This window comes from Malaclemys terrapin, chromosome 23 (genome assembly GCF_027887155.1).
Source record: "Malaclemys terrapin pileata isolate rMalTer1 chromosome 23, rMalTer1.hap1, whole genome shotgun sequence".
In the NCBI taxonomy this organism is placed as follows: Eukaryota; Metazoa; Chordata; order Testudines; family Emydidae; genus Malaclemys; species Malaclemys terrapin.
The window spans coordinates 11,504,818-11,516,462 of NC_071527.1; positions in this window are offsets into that span (position 1 = coordinate 11,504,818).

Here is an 11,645-nt window from a genome sequence, read left to right on the forward strand (position 1 = left end):
TTAAATAACATTTCCTTATTCACTTTCTTCACACCAGTTAAGATTTTATAGACCTCTATCATAATCCCCCCTTAGTCGCCTCTTTTCTAAATTGAAAATTCCCAGTCATTTAACCTCTCCTGCTGTTTCACACCCCTAATCATTTTCGTTGCCCATCTCTGTACCTTTTCCTTTTCCAATTCCAATATATCTTTTGGGATGGAGTGACCAGATCTGCACACAGTATTCAAGGTTCAGAGTAACAGCCGTGTTAGTCTGTATGCATCCGAAGAAGTGGGCTGTAGTCCACGAAAGCTTATGCTCTAATAAATTTGTTAGTCTCTAAGGTGCCACAAGTATTCAAGGTGTGCACGTACCATGGATTTATATAAAGGCAATATGATATTTTCTGTCTTATTATCTATCCCTTTCTTAATGATTCTCAACATTCTGTTTGCTTTGTTGACTGCAGCTGCACATTGAGTGGATATTTTCAGAGAACTATCCACAATGACTCCAACATCTTTCTTGAGTGTTAACAGCTAATTTAGACCTGATCATTTTGTATGTATAGTTGAGATTATGTTTTCCAATGTGCATTACTTTGCATTTATCAACATTGAATTTCATCTGCCATTTTGTTGCCCAGTCACCCAGTTTTGTGAGATCCCTTTGAAACTCTTCGCAGTCTGCTTTGGACTTAACTATCTTGAATAGTTTTGTATCATCTTCAAATTTTGCCACCTCACTGTTTACCCATCTTCCAGATCATTTATGAATATGTTGAACAGTAATGGTCTCAGTACCAACCCCTCAGGGATACCACTATTTATCTCTCTCCATTCTGAAAACTGATCATTTATTTCTACCCTTTGTTTCCCATCTTTTAACCAGTTACTGATCCATGAGAGGACTTCTCTCTTATCCCATGATGGCTTACTTTTCAAAAGTCAATTTAAATTATTATTTTTCTTTAAATTATATTTTTTTAGAAATCTAGACCTGTAATGTGTTTTGGTATATTTTGCATTATCCTTATGTTAAATTTGCATTATGGGGGGGGATAGCTCAGTGGTTTGAGCATTGGCCTGCTAAACCCAGGGTTGTGAGTTCAATCCTTGAGGGGTCCACTTAGGGATCTGGGGCAAAATCAGTACTTGGTCCTGCTAGTGAAGGCAGGGGGCTGGACTTGATGACCTTTCAAGGTCCCTTCCAGTTCTAGGAGATAGGATATCTCCATTAATTTAATTTAATTATCCTAACAAAACATTTAATTTATTCATATCTCTTTTATATGTTGCAGGTCAAAGTGAAAATGAAAAGACAAAAAAACAATACAACAATTTTTCCACTCAAAGGCCTCAAAAGCTAACCAAGGTGAAGAACCAAAAATATATCCCCATGTCATCTGAAGGGTCAAGTGGTGTATCTACATCCGACCAGCCCGAAGCACAAATACAGCTACCTACTGCCGGGCCGTCCAGAGGATTCAGGGGGCCTGGGGCAAAGCAATTTCAGGGGCCCCTTCCATAAAAAAAAGTTGCAATACTATAGAATACTATATTCTCGTGGGGGCTCCTGCGGGGCCCGGGGCCTGGGGCAAATTGCCCCACTTCCCCCTCCCCCCACCCGGGTGGCCCTGACCTACTGAAGAAACAGTGTCTCCAAAACCTAAAGGCAGTTCCCGATGTTTGTCGGTCAAAGTGTTCCCCTTTATTGAAGTTACAAAAAATGACTACTGGTGCACCTCTTGCAAAAAAGCTTACGAAGAAGGAAAGCTTCCCAATGCTCTAATTGGTAAAAGCGGAGGAGCTTGGTTTGTCAGACCGATCAGCAAAGCCAATGCTGACAAACTAAGTGAAAAGGCAGCAAAACACCAGGCCTCTGGAGTCCATCAACATGCAGAAAGCCTTATAAGCCCACTTTCAAAGCCAATTTTAGAAGTACTTAATGAGGCTACACAACACGGTACATGCGAACAAACGTGGCTGTGGCATCATACTTTCTATTTAAGCAAGAGATACCGCACACTACTGTGACAAACTGGGACTGTTCTTGCTGGGGTGTGTGAGTGCTGACAGGCGAGTGTGGCTAGGATGGTCTGCATCGGGGGATGGGAGTCTGCCCGAGGGAACATACCTGAGCTTGTAACATGAGAACCCAGGAAGGGGTTGGAGGCCAGGTGACTCCGGGGCCCGGGAAACTGAACAAAGGCTGTGGGAGGGGTCGCTGAAGGCAGAGTGCTGGAAGCAGGCTGGAGAGATGGCTGGGAGGCAGAGATGGCTCTGACCCCCCAAAGGGGGGTGGGCTGGGATGCCCTGGGACCCCAAGCTGGACCTAACTGAGGGGGGCCCTGTTGTCTGTGCCTGCAAGACCTGTCTTGGACTGTATTCCTGTCATCCAAATAAACCTTCTGCTTTACTGGCTGGCTGAGAGTCATGGTGAATCGCAGGAAGCCGGGGGTGCAGGGCCCTGAGTCCCCCAATACTCCGTGACAACTACAAACTGGAGGCCAATGTTAAGTGCATTGTCACTTGTTCATCCTGAAGTTAAACACTGGTTCCGAACAAGACCAGTGTGGAAGAAAACAGTGTGTTCACTCTTGGGTTGGTTGCAGCAAGTCAGAGACAGTCTTTATTCTCCAGCAAGTGCAAGGGGAAGAGTGCGCAACAGACAGGGATTCCCCCTTCCTAGGCAGGTCTCCGCCAAATAAACAATTAGGGCAAGCATTTATACCTTTCATTACATACAATATGATCAACAACCACGTCTTGTTTATACATATTTCTTCTTGATATCTTATTTTTCTCGGCAGTTCTTGCTATAGTCTGCGTTCCAGTCTTATCTACACAAGGTCAAAACCAGCATCTCTTACAGTTCTTTTCCACTCTCCCAGTCCCTGCTTTGTCTCACGTTATTAGAGTTAGAGTTAGCCTGACTCTTGCTTTATTCTGTTGAAAACTCAGATGTCTACATCTGTTGTACTTAAAGTACTGCACAGGATCTTTTCAGGGGGAATAAGGCAAAACGCCACATTTATTAGTAATACATGTATTCATTAACACTGTATTATGTGCATATAATATATTACACTTACACTCACACACACACACACACAAACACACTCCGTCTTGTTGTTACCAATTAGTTGCTCCCCTTAACTTCACTGGCCAGGTGAGTTAGATGGGGGAGGGGGTGGAGCCGGGCTTCTGCCGATCCGGATTGATGCTCCCATGTTGACAAGACGAGACCCGGGGTCCTCTGCAAGACACCTCACTTTTATAACAGCTTTCCTCTTATGCAAATTTGTACCAGATTTAAACTCTGTGTCTGTGTCCATTGGTCCTTTGTGCTGCTTTCTTTTGAGTGTTGTCCCAATGCTGCAAAGAGGGTGTTTCCAAAAGAAGGTGCTTGCTTCTAACCCCGGAGGCCGTCAGTATGTCTGCTTGTCTTTAATGAGCCCACTTGACACGTTTTATTGTTCTTGGGTCTGGCTCCCAGCCCCTCTCCAATAGTTGAGGCTGGCTGGAGGTGCTGCCTTCCGTGCCTTGTTCATCCACACCTCATTCATTCAACAGGGCAATTGATTAAGAGTGGTGGGGAGGGAGAGCTCTTGTTCTACTGCTAGCAAAAAGAAAAATTTCTTCTATTTTATTCTATCCTTAGGGGCTATAATATTATACCAAGGGCAATGCAAAGTTTCTAAATGAGGCTTTGATACAAAGTCCCATGAAAACAGAGGTCACATGTGGGTAGACCCACCACAAGGTTATATGAAGAAGCACAATGTAAAGTCATATGAAAATTATCAGAGATTTATCTATACATCCAAATTCCCTTTATCCCTTTTTCCACTTCCACACCAGCAAATGCTCACTATCTTTCTGCAAGAAACTCAGCTGACTGGCTAGAAGCATGCGGTATAACAGTGAAAGACTCAACAGTTGAAAAAGTGAAGAACTCTCTCACCACATTCAAAAAATGTGCATACATGGCTGATGAATGCACCGATGCAAATGGGCATCAAGTATTAAGTCATTGTGTACGTTTATCTTGATGTCAGTGATAGGCCAGTAGATTCAGGGCCGGGGTGCAAGGAAGTTTCGCCTAGGGCACGAAACTTCCACCTTGCGCCCCCCCACCCCAGCCCTGCTGCAGCTCCTGGCCCCCCCCCCGTCCTGAGGTGCCCCCCCTGCAGCAGCTTGCCCCCCCCCCGGGAGCCATGTGGCAGCTCCCCACCCCAGCTCACCTCTGCTCCGCCTCTTCCCTGAGCACGCCACCCCCGCTCTAATTCTCCCTTCCCAGGCTTGCGGCGCCAAACAACTGATTGGCGCTACAAGCCTGGGAGGCGGGAGAAGTGGAGCGGTGACCGTGCGCTCAGGGAGGAACGCTGTAAAAAAAAAAAAAAAAAATTGGGGGCACCCTAGGCAACCGCCTAGTTCGCCTTAATGGTAGCACCGGCCCTGAGTAGATGCATTTCTAGATGTTCAAGTTATAGAAAACACATCGGCTGCATCTGTGACAACCCACATCTTAGAAGAGTTAAATGCTTGTCAATTGGACCCCAAACAGATGGCTGCTTGTGTATTTGATGGAGCTGTAAACTTCTCTGGAAGACATGGGGAGTACAAGCTTTGCTCAGTGTCAGGACTGAGATCCCCACTTTGAACTTTAGGGTACAAATGTAGGGGCCTGCATAAAAACTTCTAAGCTTAATTACCAGCTTAGCTCTGGTTCGGCTGCCACCATTTTCAATGGATTCCCTCCCTGGGAAACCTTGAAAAACCTTCACCAAATCCCTGGTGAAAACAAATCCAACCCCTTGGATTTAAAACAAGGGGAAATTAACCATTCCCCTCCTTCCTCCCACCAACTCCTGGTGAATCAAGATCCAAAACCCCTTTGGATCTAAAACAAGGAAAAAATCAATCAGGTTCTTAAAAAGAAGGTTTTTAATTAAAGAAAAAGGTAAAAATCATCTCTGTAAAATCAGTATGGAAATTAACCTTACAGGGTAATCAAACTTAAAGAGCTCAGAGGACTCCCCTCTAGTCTCAGGTTCAAAGTACAGCAAACAAAGATAAACACTCTAGTAAAAGGTACATTTACAAGTTGAGAAAAACAAAGGAAAACTAACACGCCTTGCCTGGCTATTTACTTACAAGTTTGAAATAGGAGAGGCTTGTTTAGAAAGATGTGGAGAACCTGGATTGATGTCTGGTCCCTCTCAGTCCCCGAGAACGAACACACTCCCAAACAAAGAACACAAACAAAAGCCTTCCCCCCACCAAGATTTGAAAGTATCTTGTCCCCTTATTGGTCCTTTAGGTCAGATGCCAGCCAGGTTACCTGAGCTTCTTAACCCTTTACAGGGAAAAGGATTTTGGAGTCTCTGGCCAGGAGGGATTTATAGTACTGTACACAGGACAGCTATTACCCTTCCCTTTATAGTTATGACACGCCCCCCAAATCACAGATAGTGTTGGATGTTCGGTTCCACACTGGCTGTGATTTCTTCCTGGAGTTCTAGGAGAAAACAGAGTTAATAAGACACATGTACCTTTAGACATACTATTGATTATATAAAAACTAACAATATGTTTCATTCCAAGAACAATTGTTAATCAGTTAACTCTGGGAAACTTTCCCGGGAGAGTGCATCAGCCACTTTGTTAGAAGCTCCCGAAATGTGTTGTATTTCAAAATCAAAATCTTGGAGAGCTAAACTCCACCGAAGAAGTTTTTTGTTATTTCCCTTGGCGGTATGAAGCCACTGTAGCGCAGCATGGTCTGTTTGTAGTTGGAAACGCCGTCCCCAAACATATGGGCGTAGCTTTTCCAGCGCGTACACAATGGCGTAGCATTCCTTTTCGCTGATTGACCAATGGCTTTCCCTCTCAGACAGTTTTTTACTGAGAAAGACGACAGGATGGAATTCTTGATCCGGTCCTTCCTGCATTAAAACTGCTCCCACGCCTCGCTCGGACGCATCTGTGGTTACTAGGAACAGTTTGTCAAAGTCTGGGGCCCTTAGCACAGGGTCAGACATGAGTGTTGCCTTAAGCTGGTTAAAGGCCTTTTGACACTCATCAGTCCACTGAACTGCATTTGGCTGGTTCTTTCTGGTTAGGTCTGTCAGCGGGGCGGCGATTTGGCTGTAGTGGGGTACAAATCGCCTATAATATCCAGCCAAGCCTAAGAAGGATTGGACCTGTTTCTTAGACTTTGGAACCGGCCACTTTTGGATAGCATCCACTTTGGCCTGTATGGGATTTATAGTTCCTTGACCCACCTGGTGCCCCAGGTAAGTCACTCTGTTTTGGCCTATTTGACACTTTTTAGCCTTAACAGTTAGTCCTGCCTGCTGGATGCGCTCGAAAACTTTTTCCAGGTGCTCCATGTGCTCTGCCCATGAATCAGAAAAAATGGCCACATCATCGAGGTAGGCAACTGCAGATTCTCCCAATCCCGCTAGGAGACCATCTACAAGTCTTTGGAAGGTGGCGGGTGCATTTCGCAACCCGAAAGGGAGTACATTGAATTCATACACCCCTGCCTGGGTGACGAAGGCTGACCTTTCCTTAGCGGGTTCATCTAGTGGTACTTGCCAGTACCCCTTGGTTAAGTCTAAAGTAGAGATGAATTGGGCATGTCCCAATTTCTCCAATAGCTCATCTGTGCGTGGCATTGGATAGTTGTCAGGACGAGTTACAGCATTTAGCTTACGGTAGTCCACGCAAAAGCGTATTTCCCCATCTGGTTTGGGAACTAGAACCACTGGAGATGCCCATGCACTCTTAGAGGGGCGGATTATACCCATCTGTAGCATGTCCTGGATCTCCCTTTGTATAGCAGTTTTGGCATGAGGTGACTCCCGGTAGGGTGGGGTTCTAATAGGGTGAGCATTACCTGTGTCAATGGAGTGGTATGCCCGTTCGGTCCATCCTGGAGTGGCTGAGAAAATTGGTGCAAAGCTTGTGCACAGCTCCTTGATCTGCTGTCGCTGCAGACGTCCAAGGGTCATGGAGAGGTTCACCTCTTCCACGCCACCATCCTTTTTTCCTTCGTAGTAGACACCTTCAGGCCACTCCGCGTCATCTGTTTCCTGGGCTGTAAACTGGCAAACGTTTAATTCTCTGGAATAAAAGGGCTTAAGAGAATTAACATGGTATACTTTAGGCTTTATGTTGGAGGTGGGGGAGGCTATGAGATAGTTAACAGCTCCTAGGCGCTCCTGGACCGTGAATGGTCCTTCCCACGACGCTTCCATTTTATGGGCCTGGAGCGCCTTTAAGACCATGACTTGGTCTCCTTCTTTGAAGGACCGTTCTCTGGAATGTTTATCATACCAGGCCTTTTGCTCTTCCTGAGCATCCTTTAGGTTTTCTTTAGCAAGGGCCAAAGAATGTCGGAGGGTGTTTTGTAGGTTGCTTACAAAGTCTAGAATGTTTGTTCCTGGAGAAGGCGTAAACCCCTCCCATTGCTGCTTCACCAACTGTAATGGCCCCTTAACCTCACGGCCATACACAAGTTCAATTGGTGAAAACCCTAAACTGGGATGTGGTACAGCCCTGTAGGCAAAAAGCAACTGCTGCAACACGAGGTCCCAATCATTGGAGTGTTCATTTACAAATTTACGTATCATGGCCCCCAAAGTTCCATTAAACCTCTCCACCAGGCCATTGGTTTCATGGTGGTAAGGGGTGGCAACCAAGTGATTCACCCCATGAGCTTCCCACAGGTTTTCCATGGTTCCTGCCAGGAAGTTAGTTCCCGAATCTGTAAGGATGTCGGAGGGCCAACCTACCCTGGCAAAAATGTCTGTTAATGCCTGGCACACACTTTTAGCCCTGGTGTTGCTTAAGGGTACTGCTTCTGGCCATCGGGTAGCAAAATCCATGAAAGTCAGTACGTACTGCTTTCCTCTGGGTGTCTTCTTTGGGAAAGGACCCAGAATATCCACAGCTACGCGCTGAAATGGGACCTCAATTATGGGTAGTGGCTGGAGAGGGGCTTTAACCTGGTCTTGGGGCTTTCCCACTCGTTGGCACACCTCACAAGACCGGACATAATTAGCAACGTCCTTGCCCATTCCCTCCCAGTGGAAGGACTTCCCCAACCGGTCCTTGGTTCTGTTCACCCCAGAATGGCCACTGGGATGATCATGGGCTAAGCTCAAGAGCTTTACCCGATACTTAGTGGGAACTACCAACTGTCTTTGAGGATGCCAGTCTTCCTGGTGCCCACCAGAAAGAGTCTCCTTGTATAAAAGTCCTTGTTCTACAACAAACCGGGATCGGTTAGAAGAGCTGAGAGGCGGTGGGGTGCTCCGCGCCGCCACCCAAGCTTTCTGAAGGCTGTCATCTGCTTCCTGCTCGGCCTGGAACTGTTCCCTTGATGCTGGAGACATCAGTTCCTCCTTGGACTGTGGACTGGGGCTTGGTCCCTCTGGAAGCGATGCAGGTGCTGGGGCTGTTTCCATTGACTGTGAACCGCTGTCCGCTGGTGCACTATGTGGTAACTCAGGCTCTGGCTGAGCCTCTTGGGTAGGGTTATCTGCTGCTTCTGCCAGTTCAGGCTCGCTGGTGCCCTCTGGCGTTGGAGTTGTAGACGGGTTTGCAAGGGCTGGACTCAGGGCTGGCAATGGTTCTGGTGCTGGTTGCGTTGCCAGTTCCGGTTCTGGGACTGGCTTTGGCTGGGTCTTTGGGATTGGATCCACTACGGCTTTTGCAGTCGTTGGCAGAGGATCCAGTTCCACCACCTTTGTCTGGGTCTCCGGTAACACAGACGGGGCCCTGGTGGACGGCTCAGGAACAGGGATGGGGGTGAAAGCTTGCTTAGCCTGGCTGCGGGTGACTATTCCCACCCTCTTGGCTACCTTCACATGGTTGGCCAAATCTTCCCCCAGCAGCATGGGAATGGGATAATTGTCATAGACTGCAAAAGTCCACATTCCTGACCAGCCCTTGTACTGGACATGCAACGTGGCTGTAGGCAAGGTTACAGATTGTGACACGAAGGGTTGAATTGTCACTGTAGCCTCTGGGTTGATGAGTTTGGGGTCCACTAGAGATTGGTGGATAGTTGACACTTGAGCCCCAGTGTCCCTCCAAGCGGTAACCTTCCTTCTGCCCACTCTCAAGGTTTCCCTTCGCTCCGAGGGTATGAGAGAGGCATCTGGGTTTGGGGATCTTTGGTGTGATTGGGGTGTAATGAACTGTAATCGGTTGGGGTTCTTGGGGCAGTGAGCCTTTATATGTCCCAGTCCATTACATTTAAAACATCGCCCTGCTAAGGTATCACCGGGACGATGTTGGTTGGTGGAGACTGGTGTGGTGGGGTGAGAAGGCGTCTGGGGTTTCCCTTGGGATGTGGGTGGGGCCTTGGGTTGTCCCCGGTGGTAAGGTTTTGTTTCGGCTTGCCCCTTCTGATATTCGCTCCAACTGCTACTAGTTTTTTTCTTTTCTGCCACCTCCACCCATTGGGCTCCAATCTCCCCCGCCTCAGTTACAGTTTTGGGCTTCCTATCTAGGATGTACCTTTCTATTTCCTCAGGAACACCCTCTAAAAACTGCTCCATTTTTACTAGGGAAAGCAGATCTTCCAGAGATTTAACATTTGCTCCTGATACCCAGGCATCACAATTTTTGTCAATGTGGTAGGCATGACGGGTAAATGACACATCCGGTTTCCACTTTAGGGCTCTGAACCGCCGACGGGCATGCTCGGGTGTTAGCCCCATTCTGAGTCTGGCCTTGTTTTTAAAAAGTTCATAACTGTTCATGTGTTCCTTAGGCATTTAAGCCGCCACCTCTGCTAAGGGTCCACTGAGCTGCGGCCTCAGCTCTACCATGTACTGGTCTGCAGTGATGCTGTATCCAAGGCAGGCCCTTTCAAAATTTTCTAAGAAGGCCTCAGTATCATCGCCTGCCTTGTAGGTGGGGAATCTTCTGGGATGGGAAGTGGTACCTGGAGGGGGGTTGTTAGCATTGGCTGGTGCATCCTGCTTAGCCTTTGCTACTTCCAGTTCATGCTTCCTTTCTTTTTCTCTCTCCTCCATCTCTTTTTCTTTCATCTTCATCTCTTTTTCTTTCAGCTCCATCTCTCTCTTGTGGGCCTCCTCTTTGGCTTTTTCTTCTCTTTCTCTCTGCTCTGTCTCGAGTTTTGTTAATTGAAGCAGTCTCTGATGTTTTCTTTCATTTTCTTCTGCTTCTAGTTTGGCCAGTTCTATTTTGTTAGCTACTTCTTTGGTAGTCATTTTCCTGTTTTCTTGTGCTGGGTAACCCCCTTTGCAGTTGACAAACTGGGAAGCTCTCAGCTCTGGCTGCTGCAGAGTTAACAGTAACTTTCTAACTAGCTACTCCCGAGGATGTAAAAAGAAAAAAAAAAACAATTCAGCTTGTAAATACCTTTTACCAGTCATTTGCTAATTGAACCCTTCTCTTAACAAAGGACCTGTAAAAAAAACTTAACACCTCTGCCTTCAGGCAAGGAGAGATAAGATATGCATCTATCTACTTCCAGCTCGGCTTTCCAAGCAGCTAGAAGGAAAAAAAAATCTCACTGGCTTTTGGGTTTAAAATGATCCCACCGCTATTCACCATGTCAGGACTGAGATCCCCACTTTGAACTTTAGGGTACAAATGTAGGGGCCTGCATAAAAACTTCTAAGCTTAATTACCAGCTTAGCTCTGGTTCGGCTGCCACCATTTTCAATGGATTCCCTCCCTGGGAAACCTTGAAAAACCTTCACCAAATCCCTGGTGAAAACAAATCCAACCCCTTGGATTTAAAACAAGGGGAAATTAACCATTCCCCTCCTTCCTCCCACCAACTCCTGGTGAATCAAGATCCAAAACCCCTTTGGATCTAAAACAAGGAAAAAATCAATCAGGTTCTTAAAAAGAAGGTTTTTAATTAAAGAAAAAGGTAAAAATCATCTCTGTAAAATCAGTATGGAAATTAACCTTACAGGGTAATCAAACTTAAAGAGCTCAGAGGACTCCCCTCTAGTCTCAGGTTCAAAGTACAGCAAACAAAGATAAACACTCTAGTAAAAGGTACATTTACAAGTTGAGAAAAACAAAGGAAAACTAACACGCCTTGCCTGGCTATTTACTTACAAGTTTGAAATAGGAGAGGCTTGTTTAGAAAGATGTGGAGAACCTGGATTGATGTCTGGTCCCTCTCAGTCCCCGAGAACGAACACACTCCCAAACAAAGAACACAAACAAAAGCCTTCCCCCCCCCAAGATTTGAAAGTATCTTGTCCCCTTATTGGTCCTTTAGGTCAGATGCCAGCCAGGTTACCTGAGCTTCTTAACCCTTTACAGGGAAAAGGATTTTGGAGTCTCTGGCCAGGAGGGATTTATAGTACTGTACACAGGACAGCTATTACCCTTCCCTTTATAGTTATGACACTCAGAGAAAAGTGTAACCTTAATTTCTTCTATACATATTGCAGAGGCCATCTACTCCAACTAGCACCAGAGTCTTCAAAAGACATTTTAAAAGCTATACATTTAATGTCTTCATTGTATTCTTTTTTCAGCAAGAGTCCAAAAAGACTGAATATCTTGGAAAATGTAGAAGATACACTGGGACTGAAGTTCAAATTAGTCCAACCTGGGAAAACCTTCTGGCTTTCTCATGAGCGATTTTTGGCT